This window comes from Lepidochelys kempii, chromosome 20 (genome assembly GCF_965140285.1).
Source record: "Lepidochelys kempii isolate rLepKem1 chromosome 20, rLepKem1.hap1, whole genome shotgun sequence".
Lineage (NCBI taxonomy): Eukaryota > Metazoa > Chordata > Testudines > Cheloniidae > Lepidochelys > Lepidochelys kempii.
Genome location: NC_136399.1, coordinates 18,743,368 through 18,758,046, shown reverse-complemented (window position 1 = coordinate 18,758,046; position 14,679 = coordinate 18,743,368).

The window sequence follows — 14,679 nt, the reverse complement described above, 5'->3', positions numbered from 1 at the left end:
TATAAGGGCCCTACCGTCAATCAAACGTTAACCCCACCCTTGGCCCTTGTAAGCCTTGCCCACCGGTCACTGGAAGTCCCAAGCCATGAGGTATTACTTCCAGGGTCAAGGCGGACAAATGACCGGAAGCAAGGTGTGTCATGTGACCCCTCTAAGAACTCCTCCCATTGTCCTCTACCAATCGGGATGGGTTTCGCCCTGATAGGAACGCCCCAAGAGAAGATTTGACCAATCAGTGGGAGTTCCGGGGCAGGATGACCTGTCTGGAAGTGGTTCGTGTGACCCCTCTGAGAATTCCTCCAACCACCCTCTACCAATCAGGAGGGGTTTCAGCCACTGGAAACCACCCCGAGAGGAGGTTTGACCAATCATGGGGAGTTCCGGGGTAGGGTGATCTGTCTGGAAGTGGTTTGTGTGACCCCTCTAAGAATTCCTCCCACCACCCTCTACCAATCAGGAGGGGTTTCAGCACTGGAAACCACCCCGAGAGGAGGTTTGACCAATCATGGGGAGTTCTGGGGTGGGGTGATCTGTCTGGAAGTGGTTTGTGTGACCCCTCTAAGAATTCCTCCCACCACCCTCTTCCAATCAGGAGGGGTTTCAGCCACCGGAAATCACCCCGAGAGGAGGTTTGACCAATCATGGGGAGTTCCGGGGTGGGGTGATCTGTCTGGATGTGGTTTGTGTGACCCCTCTAAGAATTCCTCCCACCGCCTTCTACCAATCAGGAGGGGTTTCAGCCACTGGGGACCACCCCGAGAGGAGATTTGACCAACTGGGGGGAGTTCCGGGGTGGGGTGACCCGTCTGGAAGTGCTTCGTGTGACCCCTCTAAGAACTCCTCCCACCACCTTCTACCAATCGCGATGGGTTTTGGCTGCAGAGGACCGCCCCGAGAAGAGATTTGACCAAAATGGGGCAGGTTCTCGGATTGGGTGAACCGTCCAGAAGAGGGTCATGTGACCCCTCTAAGAACTCCTCCCAACGCCCTCTGCCAATCAGAGTGCAGCACCATCACCCCATAAGTCCGGGCGCTGGGCAGACGAAGCCATCTCTTACCAAGAAGACATGTTTTAGAAATTGTGGAAAGGCTGAGAGGAAACATGGAGTCCTTTACCACCCCCGTGAGACCTTCAGATTTTGTTTTAGCTCCGAGGACCTTTGGAGTTGTGTGGAGAAAGCACTACAGCAGTGACAGTTCCGAGGAGGGCCCTTTGACTCAACCGTTGATGGCTACGTCGGAATCTAACCCCAAAATCCAAACCTTTGTGAGGCACCCCAGTGAGTGTGACAGCCTCTCATTGTCCATGCCCTAAAGTTGGAAGGCGATTGTGGCTTGGGGGAGTCACAAGGTGAACGGGAAAGATGGCGCTCAGGTAAATGAATGATTAAGAAGCGACTGTCGATCATGGGGGTGTTATGGGGTTCGGAATCGACCTGGCATTGCATAAATCTAAAAACAGGCAGTGGGGTGCTTACACTGTTTTTTGTCTGAAAATCTCTCAACAGCTCGACGATGCCTTTCTAGAGGCCTTTGAGAAGTTGCACATCGGTAGCCCTGTGGGAGTAAATCCATCGCGCATCAGCTGTTTTTGCTCCTGTCTGAGACCCAGATCTCAAGAGGAAATTCCAGAAAAGGACAAAAATGGAAGAATGAACCAGCTCAGACTCCCTCATGGTAGGGGTCATGACGTCCTTTGTTTCAGGCGGCTGTAAAAGATTGTGTTAAACCAGGCGATTAATAAAACTTATTTAAATGTGTCAGAATGAACGTGTCCCCCTCCATACTTGTGTTCGTAAAAGACGGTCCCAGGAAGAGTCATGTCTCCACAGACGGCTCTGTTAAAGAAAATCTGTTAAACCCCCAGGAAAGTTGGGGGCTTTGACGGGGTCAATCTTCTTTTTCAAGTGGCCAAAAAGCATCATAAAACTTTAAATAGAAGACAGGTAGGAGCTTGGCTTTCACACCAGGATGCTTACACTTTACACAAACCAGCTCGAATACGTTTTAAAAGAACCAAGACCATTCTTTCAGATGTGGATGCGCAATGGCAGGCAGATTTGGTCGGTATGCACTGGTTCTCCAAACACAACAGCGGTTTTAAGTACATCTTAACAGTGATAGACGTTCTATCCAAATATGCCTGTGCCTTAGGCCTAAAAGACAAGATGAGTGGTGAGGTATCCAAGGCCTTTAAAGCTATTTTTAGCCAAGGTCGCGTGCCTCAAAAATGACAAACTAATCGGTGGAAAGAATTTTGAAACAGACCTTTTAGCAGATTGTTGAAACGGCACAGCGTTAACGCTTTTTGTTACTGATAATGAAGTCAAAGCAGGGGTTGTGGAGCGATTTAACAGAACTTGAAAAAGATGCGGAGGATGTGGCGATATTTTACAGCCCATAACGCCTTTCGCCACCTTGACCTGTTACCTGACTTTATGAAGAGTTACAACCAGAGCTTTTACAGAACTCGACGTACCAGACCCACTGATGTTAACCCTTCCAATTCTCTGAAGATATGGAAACTGGTTGATCGAGATGGTTTTAAAATAAAACCAGTTGTTGCCCCTTTTAGAAAAGGCGACCACGTGAGACTCTCTCTAAAACCAAAGGAGCTTTTGAAAAAGGTTGTGAACAGACGTTTACCAATGAGATATTTATAGTGGATGAAGCCTTAACCAGGAGCCAGAGACCTGTATACCGATTAAAAGATTACGAGGGTGAGACAGTTACTGGATCTTTTTACCCTGAAGATTTACAAAAAGTAAACCCCAAAGGAGACAGGATTTGCCGGATCGAAAAAGTTCTAGCGGAGAAAGGAAAAGGGAGAAAAAAGCAGCTACTGGTGAAATGGTTTGCCGGGGGGACGGGGACGATAAGTTTACCAGCTGGGTGGAAGCTTCTCAATTCTGACGTTTAGACACAAACAAACAAAAAGATTCCTCCTGCAAAGACTGAGGGAGAGAAAAATGAGCGATGGCAGGTGTTACATGACTTTGCCCAGCAATGCCAGCTCTGCAGTTTTTCCTCAAAACACCAGCTCGAACTTTACAATACAGCTAATTAAGCCCTTGGGTCTCCCGGGTGCCTGGAAGGTGGGGTTAGTGGAAATACAACACCCACACAGCTGGAACACTATCCGCGAGAACACCCCTTTTGAAATCACCTTTGAAGATATGGCCTAGAGTTTTATCCTACGACGAGGTTATTACTCGTCCATACCCGAATGATTGGATCATATGAACAGTACCGTGGCTCGTCCTCCCCCACCGCCTGAGGTGGTCATGAACTATGACCCTGTGGGTAGAAAAGTTAGCCTTAAATCCGCTGATTTTCCTTTTATGTTTTCTACCAGCAGGGAGCTAGCTAACATTCTAGGTTTGGGCCCCAAGCGCAGCGTCCAAAAATTCCCCTTCTGGGCAGACATCACAGGGGGGGTTAAGTCCTTGTATCTGCACACAGTTATTGTAGAACACCAGTTTGTGAGGGACTTTTCTGTTCCCCTGTTATGCTGTGTCCCTGTCTGAGGAAGGAACAATGAGTTTGTCACCATCCCCTACGATAAACCTCATCACGTTCCTGTCAGAAAACACCACATCGATACCATTACCATTGAAATAAAGACAGATCAGAACAGATACGTCTCATTTGTTGAACGGAGTGGATGTGAAAATTAAACTGACGCGCAGTAAAGACGCTTTCTGTTTAATGGGCAGTGCAGCCGAAGGCTTTAAATTGCGCATTGTATCAGCATCGCTTTTTGTGAAGAAAGTGCGGGTGGCCCTGAGCGTTCGTCTGGGGCTCGCGGAGTCCCTGCTTACCACAAATGCTAAATATCCCGTGGACCGCGTGGGAATGAAAGTGTTCAGCATCCCCGTGGGCAGCAGGGTCAATAACCAGGAGAACCTGTTTTTTGGGACAGTTACCCAAAATGCTTGTCCTAGGGTTTGTCCTATGCCTTGAGTGGAAGTTACACGAAAAATCCCTTTCATTTTAAACATTATGATATTAATTTTGTGGCCTTGTATGTGGCTGGTGAACAGATACCAACCAAGCCTCTGCAACCAGACTTGGAGGCAGGATGCTGCGTGAGAGAATACATGAATCTGGTACAGACGCTGGTAAACACATGACAGATTGTTCTCTGTTAATCGACCATGAGAACATTCCACAGAGTTACATCTTGTTTGCCTTTGACCTGTCTCCCGACCAGGAATGCACCGATGGCTATTCCCTGATTAAAACCAGGAACCTGAGAGCAGAAATACGTTTTGGGAAGGCTTTAACCATCACCGTCAATCTGATCGTGCATGGGGTTTTTGACAACATCATAGAGAGAAATCAGAGGAGAGACGTTCTGCTTGACTATATGTGAACATGGACACCGTGCAGCTCTCGTGTGTCTTATCAAGGTGCCATACACAAAAAAGAATTTCTTAGATGTGTTCCCTTGTGATTTGGCTCCCTGGCGACAAGCTGTCTCAGAGACCCCTAGGTTTGTATTGCACATCCACACAACCAACCTGGTGAACACTGGCTTGCCTTGTGTCTGGCGGAGCGTAACGTGGAGAGCTTTTAGACTCATACGGGCACCCCCCCCAAAGAGCATGTTGTTTCCTAAAAGCATTATGAAATTTTTAAACAAAAATGCCACAGGCATTGTGTTTCACAATAGACAATTACAAGACCCCCGCTCTGTCGCCTGCAACTATCACCGAGTGTTTTTCTTACATCATCGGAGCAAGTGTTTATCTTTTGACCGGATTTTAAAATTGTATTCTAATGACTTAGTGCAAAACGACCAGATGGCGATGAATTTTGTAAAAAATACATTTAAATTCTTGGGCATGCCTAGCCTTGCTCAAAATGTGTTTCAACAAGCCCAGACATGTGTATCTTGCAATGCTTTTTATAGCCAGGTTATCCAATATTCTCAGGCATAACAGACAATGTTTTGTTTGGCATTATCCAACACATTTTTTATAAAGTAACTTTTCCCACAGTTGCTAGGCCCCGCGAAAATTGCAGAAAAGGGGTGTTTCCACCTCGTATCCATTTTAAAATCTGTAGGGCAGGGTTTTAAACCCTTCTCCTAGGACCCTCTTGTTGTAAATTATTTTCTGTGTTTTCTTAAGGGTTTTGGTCTCTATTTACCACTGATTTTTGTTCCTTATGATAGAGGGCTGCTGCACCTCTCTCTTTTTTGAGGTGTTTTCTCGCAGGCCCGTGCAATAGTCCAGGACTAGATCTTTCAAACTGTCAAAGTTGATCTATTGAGAGTTTGCCAAGTTCAGGGTAATACCTTTGACTTTCATACAGGCCTTTCCTCCCGACAGCTTATACCCGTATGTTTTCGGGCCTGCCGACACAAACTCGGTGATGTGTTGATCTGGCGGGATCTCACTCGTGAGGGAATTTAGAAAGAGTTTAGCGATTTGGCATTTAGCGGGGTTAAACCTGATCTCGTGTTGGCACAAACGCACGCCTTCTTTCTGGTAGAAATCGTTCATGTACTTATTTTGTTTTTCTTTGTCTGTGCACCAGCTGGGGTACCCTGAAGCCTCTTGTTTCCGGTGGAGGTGTCATTTGATGAAGTCTTTTCAGAGTACATCAGATTTTTCATTAAAAAGCCAGATTTCATATATTTTTGCCACCGCGTACGCCTTCGCTATGGCCGCGTTCAATTCCACCGTGCACCAAGTCCCCAGGATGGCCCTCTCCTCGTCAGTACGGATGCACATCTCCCGCTGCTCGGTTTCCGCACAGGTTCGGCATAGCGGGAACATAAGCTTGCCACCCACTCTGACAGGTAACAATGGGAAAAAGAAGCCTTGTGTGGGGTACACTTTAACTTTTGCAATTCCAAAATAATTTGCAAGGGGTCCAAATTTGTCATAAACTATATCGGAGTGTTCGAGAGGGTATTCTTTGGTTTTCTTTACAAAAGGGTAGAAGCTGGTAAAATCATAATAGTGGATTTCTTCCCTGGAGTGAAGTTTGTAATATAGGTGCATAGCGTTTGTCCTTCCCCCCAAAAGAGCATCCCTAGGCACGAGAGGCTAGGGCAACTGGGCTCAGTTTAAAAAACCTGCAAGCTCCCTGTCTGTTTCTTTCATCACTTCCCACTCTTGCTCCCAAAGAGTCCTCACTACAAAACCAAGTTGTTTCAGATAGTCGGTCTTGAGCTGCGTCTTGTAATAAAGAAACCCAAAAGTTGTCCCCGTCATAGGGTTTTGTGCTTTTTCACAATGACAGGTGGCACAAGCGTGGAAAAGAACACCCATTAAACTCTAAGGCTGTGTATACCCTGTCAACACTGGCATAACCGTCTAAAGAGTAGGAGCCTACCTGTAGTTCCCCACCCTGTAAAGCATGCCGTATTTGTATAGTTTCTTTGTGAGAGGTATTCAACAGCTACTGAACAGATGGGGTCGAATATCTTTTTCCTGCCTGTGATCATTGTCTGGAGGGAGAAGAGCTACTGTGTTAGGCTCCAAAAACATAAATCTGTACATAGCCATGCAGACAGATGCCAGTGTTATGTACCAGAATGGATCTATACACAGTTTTATCTCGGTGAATTTACCAGGTTCTCTCTCTACTAGAGCTCCCTTCTCCATCTTTTTCATAATCTCTTTTCTGTAGAGGATACAAGGCTGTCTCAAAATTTTGACATCCTGCTGACAGTAATACACGAGCTCTTTCTGCAAGTCAAACGTCTCCTACCTGTGGGCCTGCTACCAGTCGAGAAACTCTGCTTTTTCCCTGGGCATCATGCTTCCTACACCATAGTGCTCCACATCGGGCATAGGTCCCACGTCATTTTGATTTTCTAAAGTGTTCAAACAATGTGGAAAATACCCTTTGCACCCTTCAAACCCCATCACCTGCGGGAGCTTACCAAGCTTCATGGGCAAGAAGTTTAAAGAGTCTATAAAACGAATGCCCAGGACCTTACCTTCCACACACATTACTTTACTACCCTGAGTGATCAGTTCTAGGCACATCTTTTCCTTCATTAACTGTCTAATGATGAAGTATGCATCGTAACCTTTGGAATTGTGCGCCTGGAACGTGTAGACCCGGAACTCTTTGCCAATAAAGGTCTGAACAAACACAGAAAGACACTCATCACCCTTAAATTCCCAGGACTTTTCCAGCTTGAGGGACATAGCAAATATGTAATTGGGAGTGTGCAACCCAGTCTCCTATGTGTATTCAGAATCATAACAAATACACTTTTCTGAGGATTCAGGCTTTCTAAGGCTGTCCATAAAACCGAGGTGACCGTCTACATCACCAGCGATCAAAGCCTGACCCCGCTTATAGCGCCTCCCTTTACACCTGTGCCACTTGTCCACGTAAGACTGACCCTTATCGCACAACGTTTTAGACAGGCATTCAACTTGTTCTGTCGATGCCCAGTCGATGTGTCTGTCTAAACGCTCTCTGGACTGACAATACAGTCTACAGCGAGGAGACCTCAGCTGCACGTCCACGCTGTCTGAGCATGTTATGCTCAAGCAGAGGCAGCAGCTGGACCTGCAAGAGTGGCCGTGACTGTGCACCGTGGGGCAAAACTCACCATAATTTTTTGCTCCAAACAACTTTTTCACAACCAGAACCCCCTAGTAATGCTCATCGTGCAACAGGATGAAATAAGTCTTGGGGTAAACTGCCCCCCCCCGTTTTAAAAAAGCCCCTTTCGCTACATACAGCACCACCTGTATGTTGACTCCTAAATGCTGTTCAGACATTGCTACATCACTGAGCATAATCTTTTTTTCATCTGACCAGCCCAGTTTCTCATGCAACTTTCTCGCCCCCGCTAACGATTCTGCGTCCATAGGTTTATGGTCGGACATGACAGCCAAGAGTCCACGCGCAAAACACAGATGGGTACCCGTGTAAGTCAGGTCTACTAAACATTGTCTCTTTTTTATGGATGATTTGACTACTGAGGATAGAATTTAAAACTCTATGAGCGGTCCCCACCCCTGTTTTTTTACAACTGTCACAACGAGGTGCAATGTCCCATTGACATGCAACTTTATTGCTCTGTGGCAGCTTTGAGGTCTGATTGAAGAAATCCTCAGCAGACAGCTCATCCCTAGTTCTTCAGACCAAAAACAACGGCTTAGTTAAATTACAGCTCTCTAAATGTAACTGAACATAATCATCAGGGCCTACCCTACCATTAACGTCATCGAGAACTAACTGTATCCCCCTGTGTATGGCTTCAACAACCTGCTGAGCTGAATTTATTCGCTCAAGATTGACAAAATGAAATTCCTCACAATACACCGACCCCCCAAATGTAGGTAATTCACGTTGCCAACTTCTCACTCTCTCCATACACACCTCTGCATTTTCAGGGTTACTTGGGGGTTCCTTTACGGGACCATCAGCGGCATCTTCTACATCAGATGCTATTTGAGAGTCAGACTCCGAGGCGCCTCCGTGAGGGTCATCGGGAGAAGATGGGGACCCATCATTCTAGAGAGCCCTCTGGGGAATTTTCTAAACCAGACTCTGTGTGAGAGTCTGATTCCACCTCCCCATTTTCAGACATGCCAGTTTGAGAGCCTCCAGTCGAGGGCATCTCTTTTTGTCCCCCCTCCCCATTACCTCTTTAGCTCTTTTTAAAATTTTTACAGCGATCCTGGCCTGGAACTTTTTGGCAGCCATTTGTTTGTCCACCAAGCGCTATCCCCCCTTTTGTTTACACCTGAGCTGATGTGTATCCTTGCGGGTGCCCCTTTCCACGACTAGTCACGCCTGCGCAGAGCCAAAAATTGAAATATTTTTCAAAAAGTCACCCACCAAAGCTTTTGCTTTGTTGATGTGCTTTCCAGCCCTCCGTTCTTTTAGACCCCCTGAAGATACACCATTCACCGGTATTCTGAACGAGGCATCATATTTTCCCAAAACCTTTTTTAGAATACCGTTCTTTTAGAACCCCCGAGGATACAACGTCCCTCAGTCTTCTGAACGAAGCATCGTAGGTGGGCGTTTTCACTCACGGTTTTCTCAGGGCTTGGTGTGGAGGTGGCCGCTGAGGGACTGGAGTTGTGTTTGCGTGGTTGGTTTTCACCAGAGTCTTTTGTTTTGTCCTTGGCTTTGACGTAATTGAGGTTTGGACTGCCCTGATGCTTCATCTGCACTCTTGTGCTGTTTTGAGTTGTTAAAGGTCTCAAAGCAGATTTCTGGTTCTTTGGCTGGTCTGGTGGAGGTGTCCCTGTAGCTTTGACTAAAGCATTGTCAGGAGAACTGCACATTCCCGATTAGGGGGGAAGGGACATATTACAAAACTTAACTTTACCATCTTTCTCACCCACACCGATGTATTTACTTAAAATACAAAACCTCATAACCTCCCAAACACAGTATATTTACTGGGCTTCATCCATCCATCTGGGGAATTTTTCTTTTCAGCTGTCTCTTTTCTTTTTCTTTTTAGCTTGTTTACGCTCTGGTCTAAGGGTCTCTCATGTTTTCACCGTACGGTGGAGCAGACAATATGATGATGATGATGATGATTATAAATCACATGAAACTGTCTTGTAAAGTTAAAAATAAAATATTCATTAGGGTGTTTTTCTATTTAAAAAGTCAGAGCTTTCAAACAAAATAATCCATTTCAGGCTGCACAACAAACAGGAGTTTTGAGTTTATTTCTACCACTTTAAAACAAAAAACAACAAACCCGCAAACATTTTTTTTAAATACACCTCATTTTGCAAAATAAAAACCAAACTGCTTTTAAAATCAACATTTAAAATCCAGTTTAAAACACATTTTGCACAGTAAAAAAACACCCTGTTAGTTTGAAACACACCATTACTATCAGTTTGCAGCCATATACTTTAAAAAAAACCACCTATGTTTTTTTTACACAGAGAGAGAGAGAGAGAGAGTTTAAAACACAAAAAGAAAAGGAGTACTAGTGGCACCTTAGTGACTAACCAATTTATTTGAGCATAAGCTTTCGTGAGCTACAGCTCACTTCATCGGATGCATACCGTGGAAAATACAGAAGATGTTTTTATACACACAAACCATGAAAAAATGAGTGTTTATCACTACAAAGGGTTTTTTCTCCCCACACCCTACTCTCCTGCTGGTAATAGCTTATCTAAAGTGATTGCTCTCCTTACAATGTGTATGATAATCAAGGTGGGCCATTTCCAGCACAAATCCAGGTTTTCTCCCCCCCCACAAAGAAAAACAAACCCACTCTCCTGTTGGTAATAGCTTATCTAAAGTGATCACTTACATTGTAAGGAAACCTGGATTTGTGCTGGAAATGGTCCACCTTGATTATTAATGTGTGTGGTGGGGCTTTTTGGTTGGTTGTTTTGGGTTTTTTTTGGTAAATATAGTATTTTAAACTTTTAATGGCTTTGAATTGCTAGAAAGAGTGACCCATAGCATTCAAAACCACTCCTGGGTCATATTTAAACTGTCCAGTAGAGTTCTGCCAGTTCCTGGGTCCTTTAAACTGTCCAGTAGTGCTCTACCAACTCCAGGGATTATATTTAAACTGCCCAATAGCATCTGCAAATTCCTGAGGTTTTATTTCATTTCATATTAATCCGAACTCACCCACCCACCTCCCTTACTATGGGTGCACACCCATCAAATTTATCCCTATAGCAACAAGGGTAAGGAATCACAGTTACCTTCACTATTCAGTGGGGGTGTGGTTAAAACCATTCAGTTCAACAGGATGAGGCAACTCTGTTGTACTCAAACACATGTCTGAACCATCCCTGTTTTGTTTTCGTGTTGTAAGCAGAGGCAGGATGAGCTCTACCCTGACATCTGGTGGTGAGTTGTGGAAAAGGACTTCAGGAGCTGATCTCGTTTGCACAGGCACACCCACCCCGCCTAGCATGAGCCCACAGGAGCCCAAACGGTCACTTTGGCTGCTGTGGGATCCCCAGTGTCTCTGTTATTGGGGCAGGAAGAATAAAGTGTCGTTATCCTGATTATGTGGACCAAGGACAGTGGAACTGTACTTGGCCTTTTATGACGGAGGGACTCACCATCAACTAAGTAGCACTCGCTAGGCAAGGGACAAGGATTGCAAAAGCCAGTGAATTGAGAGAGTTTGAGGATGGAGGTTTGTGCCTAGTGGTGTGAGCCCCCTTCTGAGGACCCCAAACACCAATTGTACCTTCTCTCCATTATGTAATATCAGAGAGAATTTTAATTCTATTAGGAGTTTGGTTACAGACTGCAGAGCTGAATTCACCTTGGGTTCATGGTGCCCCAGCTCTGAGGCCCCCTACTACTTAACACAGTATTCAGTGATTTCAACTTGTCGTAGGGGAGCTTCAGTGCCCCACTGGTGGGGGCTTGACCTGGTTTTGCATTGTGTTACTGGAATGGAACTTCTAGATACTGAACCTAGACCCCTGTTGTTGCCAACTCTAATGGGCAGAAGGGTTACACTGTAAACACATTTTTAGGATTTGTTCCCCTCCCACTTCACAGTTTGTTGCTGTAAATGGGTCTCTTTTACACAAAGACACAAGAGCTAGGTTCTCACAAACCATTTTTTTCAATTTAAAAGTCATACAGCTTCTTGAAAACAAATCCAGATCTCCATTAAAACTTTTAGCTCACTTAAGGGCCAGAGACCTTCTAACAGAAACACAGATAATCACAAAGCCCTTTTCATTCAATTTTTTAAAATGTACAGTGACCAAGTTTGATATTGCATGTTTGTCCCCTCATCATTCTCTCAATTAATCCTTTTAGATTTCTTACAAATAGTCTTTTTCTTAAGCAGGGTTCTGTCAGTTTTTGTGTGGACCAGACGGTCAATGTAACGCTGTAAGCAGGCATCTTCCATTTTGGACATTTTCTTTAAAACATGGTCAGGGTCTCCACTGAATTGCACAGCATTTCTCAAGGTCACTGCTTGCGCTATATGTTCTTGGGTTAGGCACAGATGTTGCATAACATAACCTATGGCAATAATAGTGTTCAATAAGCTTTCCAAACACAGCTCAGCACACAGGCCCCAGAGCTTGCAGTTTCTATCCATTGAAGTCCAAGTCACACATGCATGGTGCATTGGGCTGGGGCATTTATGACACAGCCCTCACCATTTTCAAAAAGCTTTTCCCTAAGACAGTGATGAAGAACAGCATAAACAGCAACGTGTACAATAGTCCGCATAACATTTTTACGCTCGTGACGTGGCACTGGCTCAGCGAGTTCCATGCCAAGCTTCTCCTAAACTCCTCATAGCCGTCCTCCTCGGAGTCATCTTCAACAGTTTCTAGCGGCGTTGAGCAAAAACAAGGCGGGCCTGGTTCACCTTCGCTGTTTGATGCAACGCCGTCCAGGGCCTCCGGGTCCTCTAGAAAGGCATCGTCAAGCTGTCGAGAGATTTTCAGACAAGAAACAAGCGTAAGTTCCCACTGCTTGTTTTTAGATTTACACAACCCCTGGTTCCTAACCCCATTACACCCAATCATCGACCGTCGCTTCTTAATCATTCATTTACCTGAGCTATGTCTTTTCCATTCACCTTGTCTGCCAGTGCCTCCCCCACGCCATGATGGCCTTCCTCCTCCAGGGTGGCGGATGACGAGAGGCCACCATGCTCATGGGGGTGTCTCATGAGCAGTTGGGCTTCAGGGTCGGATTCTGGCATATCCATCAATGGCTGGGCCAAAGGAATCCCCTTGGCTTCTCTCTCATCCTCTTCAGAACTGTCGCTGCTGTAGCGCTTTCTCCACACAACTCCAAAGGTCCTCGGGGCTAAAACAAAGTCTGAAGGTCTCACAGGAGTGGTAAAGGAGTCCACGTTTCCTCTCAGCCTTTCCACAATTTCTAAAACATGTCTTCTTGGTAAGAGATGGCCTCCTCTTCCCACCGCTGGGACTTATGAGGTGATGGTGCTGCACTCTGATTGGCAGAGGACGTTGGAAGGGGTCCTTAGAGGGGTCACACGACCCTCTTCTGGGCGGTTGACCCCGTCCCAGAACCCACCCTATTTTGGTCGAATCTCCTTTCGGGGCTGTCCTCTGTGGCCAAAACCCATCGCGATTGGTAGAGGGTGGTGGGAGGAGTTCTTAGAGGGGTCACACGAGCCACTTCCTGACGGGTCACCCCGCCCCAGAATTCCCCCCAATTGGACAAATCTCCTCTCGGGGTGGTCCCCAGCGGCTGAAACCCTTCCTGATTGGTATAGGGCAGTGGGAGGAGTTCTTAGAGGGGTCACACAAACCCCGGAACTCCCCCTGATTGGTCAAATCTTCTCTCGAGTCGTTCCTGTCAGGGCAAAATCCATCCTGATCAGCAGAGGACAGTGGGAGGAGTTCTTACAGGGGTCACATGACACACCTTGCTTCCAGACATGTGTTCGCCTTGACCCTGGAAGTAATACTCCCATGAGGTGGGACTTCCAGTGACCTGTGTGCAGGGCTTACAGGGTCAAGGGGTGGGGTTAACGTTTGATTGATGGTAGGGCCTTTATACTACTCGCTCCTGCGACCCAAAATTGGAACGAGAGAGATTATAATACTGGAGAGAAAGAAAGGAATGTTTTAAATGTTTTAAATCCTTGTACTGCGCTGTAAATTCTTTTCCCCAAATTAATTCAAAACATTCATTTGTATTTTTTATTTTTCTATTTATTTTGTTGTTTTATAGCAAGATACAGTAACTATAATACTGGCCAGTATTATACTTTTATAAATAGAATACAACAACCATAATACTGGCCCGTATTAGCCATTCTCCTACTGCTCAGATGCTGTAAGGGAGAGAAGGATCAGGCCCTGTAAAGTAGGCTGGGTTGATTTTTTATGATTCAAAGTGTTTTTATTACACATCAGGACATCTAGTCATTCTGATTTAACTGGGGATTGGTCCTGCTTTTGAGCAGGGGGTTGGACTAGATGACCTCCTGAGGTCCCTTCCAACCCTGATATTCTATGATTCTATGCAGCCTCTGGACAAGCTCAGTGATAAGCATGTACATTACACTGCTTGCTCAGGGGTCATTACTATAGAAACAGCCAAGTACTGGCCCAGATCCTCAAATACACCTGAGCTTTAGACTCTGGGTTGTTCTAACTTACTCTGTCTTGTAAGAGCCATTGCTGTATGGGAGATTGCTGTAGCACCGGGGTCGGTAACGTTTGGCACACAGCCCCCCAGGGTAAGCCCCCCGGGTGGGCCGGGCCAGTTTCTTTACCGGCCGCGTCCGCAGGTTTGGCCGACCGCGGATCCCACTGACCGCGGTTCCCCACTGCAGGCCAACGGGGGCTGCAGGAAGCCGTGGCCAGCACATCCCTCGCCCCGCGCTGCTTCTCGCAGTAAAACAGAAGGTTTATTAGATGACAGGAACATGGTCTAATACAGAGCTTGTAGGTGCAGAGAACTGGACCCTTCAGCTGGGGGGTCCATTTTGGGGGGCAGTGAGCCAGACAACCACGTCTGCCCTTCACTCCATGTCCCAGCCAGCCCTAGACTGAAACTCCCTCCAGCCCCTCCTCCTCTGGGCTTTGTCCCTTTACCCAGCCAGGAGGGCACCTGATTCCTTTGTTCTCCAACCCCTTTAGCTCTCACCTTGCAGGGGGGAAGGGCCCAGGCCATCAGTTGCCAGGAAACAGGGTGTCGGCCATTCTCTGTGTCCAGACCCCTGCACACACCTGC